Genomic DNA, 9,380 nt, shown 5'->3' with positions numbered 1-9,380 from the left:
TTTGTTAAATTCTTTTCACTACACTTTCTGTGAACGTCATCCTGTCTTCACTACACTTTGTGTGAACGTCATCCTGTCTTCTCGGGGCCCAGATTGATACAGGAAGTTGCCACTTTCAAGACCTATGGACTGGCTGTTGGAAAATTGCCCACGGACAGTCCCCACGAGCAGGGGAACAGATGGCTGTCTCTGTGTCGGACGAGCAGGGGAACAGATGGCCGTCTCTGTGTCGGACGCCAGGAGAAGCTGTTGGCTTACACTGAAGGGATAGATTATAAAAAGCTATGAATCTTCAGACACTAGACTCATAGGCCGTAGAATGAGACGCTCAGATGCCGAGACTTTTGGACTGAAGCAAACCATCAGCGCTAGAGTTTAGTCTTTCTTTTCCCGCTTGGCTTTGGAGGCAAACACTCAATGGAACCACTGACCGATTTACCAGAGCGATTTAGCTGGTTTCCGCTTTCTCTCAAAATTCTCTCTCTCTCTCTCTCTCTATCTCTATCTCTCTCCCACCTCCCCGTTTCCCTCTCTCCCTGGGCAACACACACACAAAGGTGAATTTGAGTAACTTAAATTTATCTATGATGAAACTGAATTGAATGTAATAAGCTCCATCATTATTTATTTATTTATTTTTTAATTTTTATTTTATTTATTTATTTATTTTTGAGACGGAGTCTCACTCTGTTGCCCATCATTATTATATAAATGCTATAAAGTCATGATTCTCTGTTTCCTTCATGGTTTTATACACAGTTCTTAGGACAAAGACTCTCTCCTTGACCAAACTTTAGTCAGGCTTCTCTGAGGCTCTTCTAGACTAGGTCTATGAGAATTACAGACTCTCAGCGTGAGCAAATTTGTCCATCCTCGCCCCAAGAGGCTTGAGTAAGCACTGGCATTGTTTCTGTGGGCTCAAGTCTGGGTCCCTAGGATGACAACCCCACCCTCTTTTTTGTTTTTTAGAGACGGGATCTCACTGTGTTGCCCAGGCTGGAGTGCAGTAGCGTGATCTCGGCTCACTATAATCTCCGCCTCCCAGGTTCAAGAAATTCTCCTGCCTCAGCCTCCCAAGTAGCTGGGACTACTGGCACATGCCGCCACACCCGGCTAAATTTTTTGTATTTTAGTAGAGACAGGGTTGCACCATGTTCTCCAGGCTGGTCTCGAACTCCTGAGCTCAGGCAATCTGCCTGCCTTAGTCTCCCAAAGTACTGGGATTACAGGCGTGAGCCACCGTGCCCAGTCCCCACCCTCTTAAGTTCTTCCCTGAGGAAGCTCAAGACTGCTGAAAAAGTCTACTGCTTGTCCCAGCCAAGTCCTGACTATATGCCCCTGCCTTTCTTTTCTCAAAGCATTCAGTTGAGAAAACTTGCCATTGTAAATTCTATCTCTGCTCTTTTAAGGATGTAAGTCTTCTCCCGACTTCTCCCAGGTTTTCAACCTAGAAGCATCTTTCTCCTGGACCTGGAAGCGATCCCTTTGAAACACAGTCATAAAGACAGGGCCTCTGTCTCCTGGGTCCTGTGGGAAGGTAGGAGCCTAACTCGGATAAGTGCCATTTAGCAAACACGGGTGGCCTAATCACGTCCAATGCTCCCCTTAATATCCTTCTGTACTTTTCACTTAGCACACCCTGGAATTTTAAAAGCCTCCTGCCTTTTGTATCACTGAAGTTGAACTCAGTTGATACTGAAATCTCCCTCCCCTTCAACAGTTGTATGTATAAAATATGTCTGTCTTTTTTTTTTTTTTTTTGAGATAGAGTCTCACTCTGTCACCCAGGCTGGAGTGCAGTGGCACAACCTTGGCTCACTGCAACCTCTGCCTCCTGGGTTCAAGTGATTCTCTGGCTTCAGCTTCCCAAGTAGCTGGGATTACAGGCACACACCACCACACCTGGCTAATTTTTATATTTTTAATAGAGACGGGGTTTCATCATGTTGGCCAGGCTGGTCTCAAACTCCTGACCTCTGGTGATCCACCCGCTTCGGCCTCTGAAAATGCTGGAATTACAGGCATGAGCCACTGTACCCAGCCCAAATTATGTCTCACATTTTAAACAAGAGTCTGGCTTTCTGCTGTTTGACACTTCACACATAGTAGAAGTTAAATAAGTACTTGCTAAATAAATGAATAAGTAATTGTTTCCTAAGGGAAACAACCAAGTTTCCTCATGTGAAACATTGCAAGATACTAAGTGCATAATAAATGCTTAATAAATACCGATGGATGGGGAACTGGTTGTGGAGCCCTTGACCCTAGGTTCTGTGTCCGTCTTTGCCACAGAGTCTTCAGGTGACCTTGGGAGTTCATGCTTCCTCTCTAAGCCTTCATCCCCAAGCTGAAACAGTGGAGCTGCTGGAGATGGTACTGGGTGCCCCTGCTAGCTGAGACGTTGCACGACTTTTGGGACACGAGGTTCTGCCACTCTGATCAGTCGTCATCACTGTGTGTGCACTAGAGAACCCTGCAGAGCTTCCCATGGTGCGTCCACGCAGCTGCCTTGTTCCTGGCAGCCCAGAGGCTGCACTGCCCACTCCCAACGCCTCCTCCCGCTTCCTTCACGAGGAGCGCAACGCTCCGGCAATGCTCGTCCTTGGGTATTTTAATTAACTAACCACTCAGCCTTTTATTTGTCAAACATACATTTACAATTAGCTCTATTTGGCTTCCTAGCTTCCCAATTGAACATGAAGAAGAATTAACTAATTAAATTAATACATCTATTATTTAAGGTTTGTTTACCTTTCTCAAAATTTTGAGGAACACTGCTTCTTTTCCAATCATTGGTTAAAAAGCTAATTATAGAAAAGGACCTGGTTTGTAGACAGAGCACAGAATGTGGGCTGCACACAGGTCAGTTCTTTTTATTTTTTTATTTTTGAGACACAATCTCACTGTATTGCCCAGGCTGGAGTGCAGTGGTGCGACCTCCGCTCACTGCAACCTCTACCTCCCAGGTTCAAGTGATTCTCCTGCCTCAGCCTCCTGAGTAGCTGGGATTACAGGTGCAGGCCACCAGGCCCAGCTAATTTTTGTATTTTTAGTAGAGTCGGGATTTCACCATGTTGGCCAGGCTGGTCTTGAATTCCTGACCTTAAGTGATCCACCCACCTCGGCCTCCCAAAGTGCTGGGATTACAGGTGTGAGCCACCATGCCTGGTCACACACAGGTCAGTTCTGAAGGCAGACTTTCAGATCTTCAGGGTTTGCTGATTCTGTCACTGAGAAAGCCCTCTTAGGATATGTGGATCAGCTGGTCCATGCAGTGGAGCAAATGTTGCACGGGAATCTCAGATGTGGAGTGAAACCAACCTGTCAGAAAACTCAGGCCCATGCGTCACTTTGAGCTCTGCAATGCCTTTGTCTCCGTGATCCATTAGACATGTGAGTCTGGAAAAGTTAATCAACACTTTGGGCCCCAGAACCTTTTCCCATGAAATGCAGAATAAAGTATTCTTATGAGAATTGCTGAATGATTGTGTACCATCCCCTGTGTCAATGAATATTAGCTGATTTCCAGGATTCTTAGCTGCAGAGAAGGGTAATAGAAAGTAGATACATTATTGATTTAGTAACAGCTTTATAGGTATAAGAAATACTACTCTATTAAAGGTTAATATATTTTATTATGGTAATGTGTTTGTTTATGTATAAAACAATGCTAGAAAACTAATGTGAAAATATGGGCAATTTAGAGCCAAATAATATACTTTATTCTTCCTTCCCACTTTTCACAGCTACAGCCATTCAAACCTCTAATCCTTGGAATCCTGGTGTGGGAAAACTCAAGTGAAAATGCCCAGGAAATTCTGATTGCTGCAGAGACATTGAGGGAATCAGCGAATCTGGCAATGAGGTTCTTACTGCAACCCCTAGAGGCAGCTGTCTTAAGATGTGGGAACAGGGAGGCCTATTGCAGAGAAAAAAGGTGGTTGCTATGGTTTGGCTGTGTCCCCACCCAAATCTCATCTTGAATTGTAGTTCCCATAATCCTCTCATGTCCTTGGAGGGACCCAGTTTCATGGGGTAATCGAATCATTGGGGCAGTTTCCCCCATGCTTTTCTCAAGACAGTGAGTGAGTGAGTTCTCACAAGACCTGATGTGTGTGTGTGTGTGTGTGTGTGTGTGTTTTTAGACAGAGTCTCATTCTGTCGCCCAGACTGGAGTGCAGTGGTGCCATCTCAGCTTACTGCAACCTCTGACTCCCTGGTTCAAACGATTCTCCTGCCTCAGCCTCCCGAGTAGCTGGGATTACAGGTGTATGCCACCACTTCTGGGGTTTCACCATATTGGCCAGGATGGTCTCGATCTCCTGACCTCATGATCTGCCCGCCTCGGCCTCCCAAAGTGCTGGGATTACAGGCATGAGCCACTGTGCCCGGCCTCTGATGGTTTCATAAGGGGCTTCCCCCTTCATTTGGCTCTAATTCTCTCTCCTGCCACCCTGTGAAGACGTGCCTTCCACCATGATTGTAAGTTTCCTGAGGCCTCCCCAGCCATGTGGAACTGTGAGTCAATCAAACCTCTTTTCTTTATAAATTACCCAGTCTTGGGTATTTCTTCATAGCAGAGTGAGAACGGACGAATACAGTGGGGGAGAGAGTTGCTGTGTTTATATTTTATGTGTTAAATGCTCTTGGATGATCTTCACTCCTCAGAATTCTCTTGGGTTCTCAGCTTTCCTTAGTTTTCCAGGAGCATTGTTTGTTATTTTCACCGAATGTGTTTATACCTTTTTCTTTATGAATAAAATCTGGGCAAATCAATTATCTTAAAATAACGTCCTCTAATTTCTAGATTAAGGACTCATTAACTCAATATTTTTAGATGTATTTTTGATACTAATTGGTTATTTGCTTTTCTGCTTCTCTTCCTGAAATGCAGTTCTCACTTCTTCTGGGATTAAAATTAATTACTATTCAAAGGACATTGACAGAAGTTGAGTAATAATACTAAGCATAGTCTACGCTTAGTATTATTTCCTTCATATCAGCAGGTCTCTTATTCAGGTTATGAGACCACTTTGAAATTAGTGGAGAGAAAAGTTAATGCTAAACTAATATTTGTTTTTTTGCAAATCAAGGAGATAAGTCATTTCAATGTCCCTGATGGTTCCATCTAGAAATAGAGATCACAGGTGATGAAGGAGATGATAATGATGGTGATAATAAGGATGGCAGTAATGAGAAAAGCTTCAATCAACTGGGTGTCTAATTTGGGACATGTCTCAATCAGAATAGAATAGTAAGTGCTTTTCAAAGAGAATTCAGATGACCAGCACCATTAGCATTGCATGGGATCCTGTTAGAAATGCAAATTTTGGACCCCAACACAAGACCTACTATACTGCCATGTTGGGGAGTTGAGCCCAGAGATATGGGTTTTAGTAATCCCTCAAATGATTCTTATGCAGGTTTAAGTTGGAGAAATAGTGACTAAGTAATGATGTGGCAACAAACAAGCCCAGAATCTCAGTGACGTAAACCTCCGAGATTTATTCACTGATCACACTGTAGGTCCTGATGGGTCATCTGCTGTCTGCTCGCCACGTCACTCAGGGACCTAAGCTGATGGTGCAGCCCCACATGGAAACTGCTGGTGGCTATGGCAGAGGAAAAGAAAAAGAGAGAAAATATGCTCTGCTTCTGGCTGTCAACATTTCAGCCAGGAGTACGCCCTTCCAGTCAATTAGAAACCACACTCCACACTTAAATCTACTGTTACTGCATCCTTGACAACGATCTTCTTCCCTGAAATGTCTCCTGTGTGATGGATTGAGGGTGCAAATACCGATGGCTTTCTATTTCTCTTCTTTTCTCATCTCAACTCAAACTAAACATTTTTTTCAGAAAAAGAAGAAGAACAAAGGATCTCCACAGATTAATGCTTGGGTTTATTCTTTGAATGTTTGATTCTTTTATAGTTTGATCTGAGATAAATCCTGGTGATGCTAATTCCCAACATAAAATGTCATCTGAGTTTAAATGGGTGACAGTGTTTTCTTCATTTAAGATGCTCTTTTATGACCATACTATAATTATAAAGAACGGGGTGCTTTGTTTGGCTTTATGGAAGCAGCAATCATAATCACAATAAAACACAGTTATCTTTGCCTCACTTGACCCTACCTTGGAGTATGCTTCACACAGAAGTACTAGGGGATTGGGGCTTAAGGCGATCACAAAATACTTTCTAAATGGCTCACCACAAATAAAGAAAAAAAGACGATGAAAGAAAGAATTTAGTTATATGCTGATTCTTTTTTATTTTGTTGAAAGACACATTTTTTCTCCTGCTAAAAATTACCAATTCATTTCCTCTAGAGCTTGAGGCACCATGACACAGAAAACAAGGACACATGACTTCAGATACTTAAGAAAACTCATGTCATCAAATCACATCAAGAACATTGGATGGCACATCAAGACCTTCGTAATAAGGTGGGTGTGGATCTCAGCTATCACACCCAGATTGAGGAAAAATTCCCAAAGTGATTTTATTTTTAGTTGTACATCTTGTCTTTGTTTCCTTCTGAACTCCCATTCCTCAAGAATGGCAGAAACCCAATCTCAGCTCTTGCAGGACCGCTATCCTGGTTCTGAGCCCGTGACTAAGGATTAGAGATTCTTTGTCCTGCTGAGACATCTGGTCTGAACAAGCAGGTATCCTCTATGCCAGGGCTAGGATTTAAATACTGGCCTCATTCCAAAATTTACTTTCTATTCTCCTTCTCTGCATACTTGGGTAGTTTGATTTGAGCTAAGCAGAAGCAGCAGCTCTCGTTAATTGGAACCTGGTTCTGCTGCCTTGTCCTGCCGTTCTAACACTAAAGTCCTGTTTCTCTGCTTTCATGAGCTCCTGGGTTTTGTACACGTTCCTTTTTCACTGCAACGTGTCAAAGCCTATTAAAATTTTGTGTGTGAATTTTACTATCCAACTTTTTTTTTTTTTCTTACCAATGAGTGCATTCATATCTTGTGTCTTTGGTCTTACACTCCTAATAACTTTGTAAAGTGGGTTAGGCAGGTACATTCATTTACAAATAAAAGAACAGAGGTGCTAACATTTTGGGGATTTGGGGATTTCTTAAAGGCAGAGCGGGGAGGTAGCAAAAGCTCTCCTGGGGACCAGCCCAGTTCTTTTTGATCCAGTGCTGTTACAAGCATTCAATCTATCTTTTACTCTCTAGTTTTCTTTTTGCTTTACTCTAGTTTGTTTTCAATAATCTTGGGAATTACACATTTTTTTTCTTTTTGAGACTGAGTCTCGCTCTGTCACTCAGGCTGGAGTGCAGTGGTGCGATCTTGGGTCACTATAACCTCCACCTCCTGGGTTCAAGCGATTCTGCCACCTCAGCCTCCCAAGTAGCTGGGATTACAGGCACGCACCACCATGCTCAGCGAATTTTTGTATTTCTAGTAGAGATGGGGTTTCACCATGTTGACCAGGCTAGTCTCAAACTCCTGACCTCAGGTGATCTGCCCGCCTTGGCCTCCCAAAGTGCTGGGTTACAGGTGTGAGCCACCACACCTGGCTGGGAATTACACATATTTTAAAAGTGAATTTTAATTTTATTCACTTTAAAAATGTTGTGCATCATGCAATAGAATTAAGTTATCACTGTCTCTTCTTTGAAATTTTGTGCCCCAAAATGTCATGCATACTTGTAATAGACCCAAATATGGGCAAGAACTACGAACATAATCAAAAGAAAGGCATTTCTGAGAATTCTACCCCAACCCAGCTTTGCTAAAAACATTAATAGGTTACAGTTAAGTAAGACAATTCTAGAATAAGGTAACACTGTGTTTCAGTCTTACTGCTGGTTGACCTTGGATAAGTTAATAAACTTCTGTTTTCTCAGCTCACTCTGTAAAATGTGGAGACTGGTAGTATACACAGAATAAGGTAAAACTGTGTTTGAGTCTTACTGCTGGTTGACCTTGGATGAGTTAATAAAGTTCTGTTTCCTCAGCTCACTCACTGTAAAATATGGAGACTGGTAGTATATATACCCTCAGAAAAAGTTATTATGAGAGTTCAAGAAAGTGGCCCTTGCAGAATGCACAAAGCAGTACTGGTCACATAGAGGCACTCATCAGTATTATCTGTGTATCATCAAGATCATCATCATCCCCATCACCATGCCGATCATCCTTTCAACCATGGAATGCTGCTGACATAAGCAAGTGACAAGTCACATTCTGCTTGACGTCCTGGTGCTGTGGCTCACGCCTGTAATCCCAGGACTTTGGGAGGCCGAGGCGGGCAGATCACGAGGTCAGGAGTTTGAGACCAGCCTGGCCAACATGGTGAAACCCTATCTCTACTAAAAATACAAAAATTAGCTGGACGCAGTGGCACGTACCTATAATCCCAGCCACTTGGGAGGCTGAGGCAGGAGAATTGCTTGAATCTGGGGGGTGGAGCTTGCAGTGAGCCAAGATCGCGCCAGTGCACTCCAGCCTGGGTGACAGAGTGAGACTCCATCTCAAAAAACAAACAAACAAACAAACAAAAGAGATTCTGCTTGACTCTTTCCATTCTTAGATAAACATGATTAATGTACGAAATATACAAAAAATGTACAAAGTGCACATAAATGTACACACAATAAAAAGTTAAAAATAAAAAATGATAATCCATGAATTCTCACAATGGACAGTTTAACTGATGCACCTCCAACTACTTCTCACTTCGTGGTGCAAAGGCTACTGAAATTTGCACATTTGAAAGGTTGTGGTGTTGCAAGTCAAATACGGCTGAATTTGGATCTTGGCTCCACTAATATTCTTTGTACATTTGGGCAAGCGTCTTAATGTCTCTGAACCTCAGATTTCTCATTTGTAAAAAAAAAAAAAAAAAAAAAAAAAAAGTCATTGGGTAGGTTGAGAAATAATGAAACATTTATGGAGAAAGTGTCTACCTGGTAGGAGGTGGGTCCCCCAGTGCCAGCTTCTCCTACTTTTTCCTTTTTTATTTAGCTTGGTAAAAAGAACAATTATTTGTGGGCACGGCTATGTGCTTCCGATGACTGTTGCCAGCTTGATCCAACTTATTATTATCTCAATAATTTACCGGCCCACTGAACCCAACCAGGGGTTAAAGGACAAAACAGGGCAGATATGACAGTCCACTGAGGTCAGCCTCCTGGGGCCCAGAGCAGAGTGACTGGTATTGAGTTTTCAAGTCAACACCCACAAGGGAGCTAGTAGGAGAAATGTCAGGGAAAAGCATCTTTCAGGACACACGCTGACTCCTGTTTACAGGGTGGGATATTTATTGATTACTTCCTATGTGTGAGTGTACTAAACATCTTTATATTATCAATTAGCTGTCATATTATCTATGTGATGGACTTATTCCCATT

General features: G+C 42.7%; 1 long non-coding RNA gene across 1 annotated transcript; it reads left to right on the top strand.

Moving 5' to 3' along the window:
- Positions 1-4,920: 4,920 nt before the first annotated feature.
- Positions 4,921-8,523, top strand: LOC129525650 (uncharacterized). The gene is made up of 3 exons (XR_008670080.2): positions 4,921-5,254; positions 6,334-6,450; positions 7,986-8,523. It is a non-coding gene; the product is annotated as an uncharacterized lncRNA (long non-coding RNA).
- The last annotated feature ends 857 nt before the right edge of the window (positions 8,524-9,380 follow it).

Source organism: Gorilla gorilla, chromosome 10 (genome assembly GCF_029281585.2).
Source record: "Gorilla gorilla gorilla isolate KB3781 chromosome 10, NHGRI_mGorGor1-v2.1_pri, whole genome shotgun sequence".
NCBI lineage: Eukaryota > Metazoa > Chordata > Mammalia > Primates > Hominidae > Gorilla > Gorilla gorilla.
This window is presented reverse-complemented; position numbering and strand designations above follow the sequence as displayed.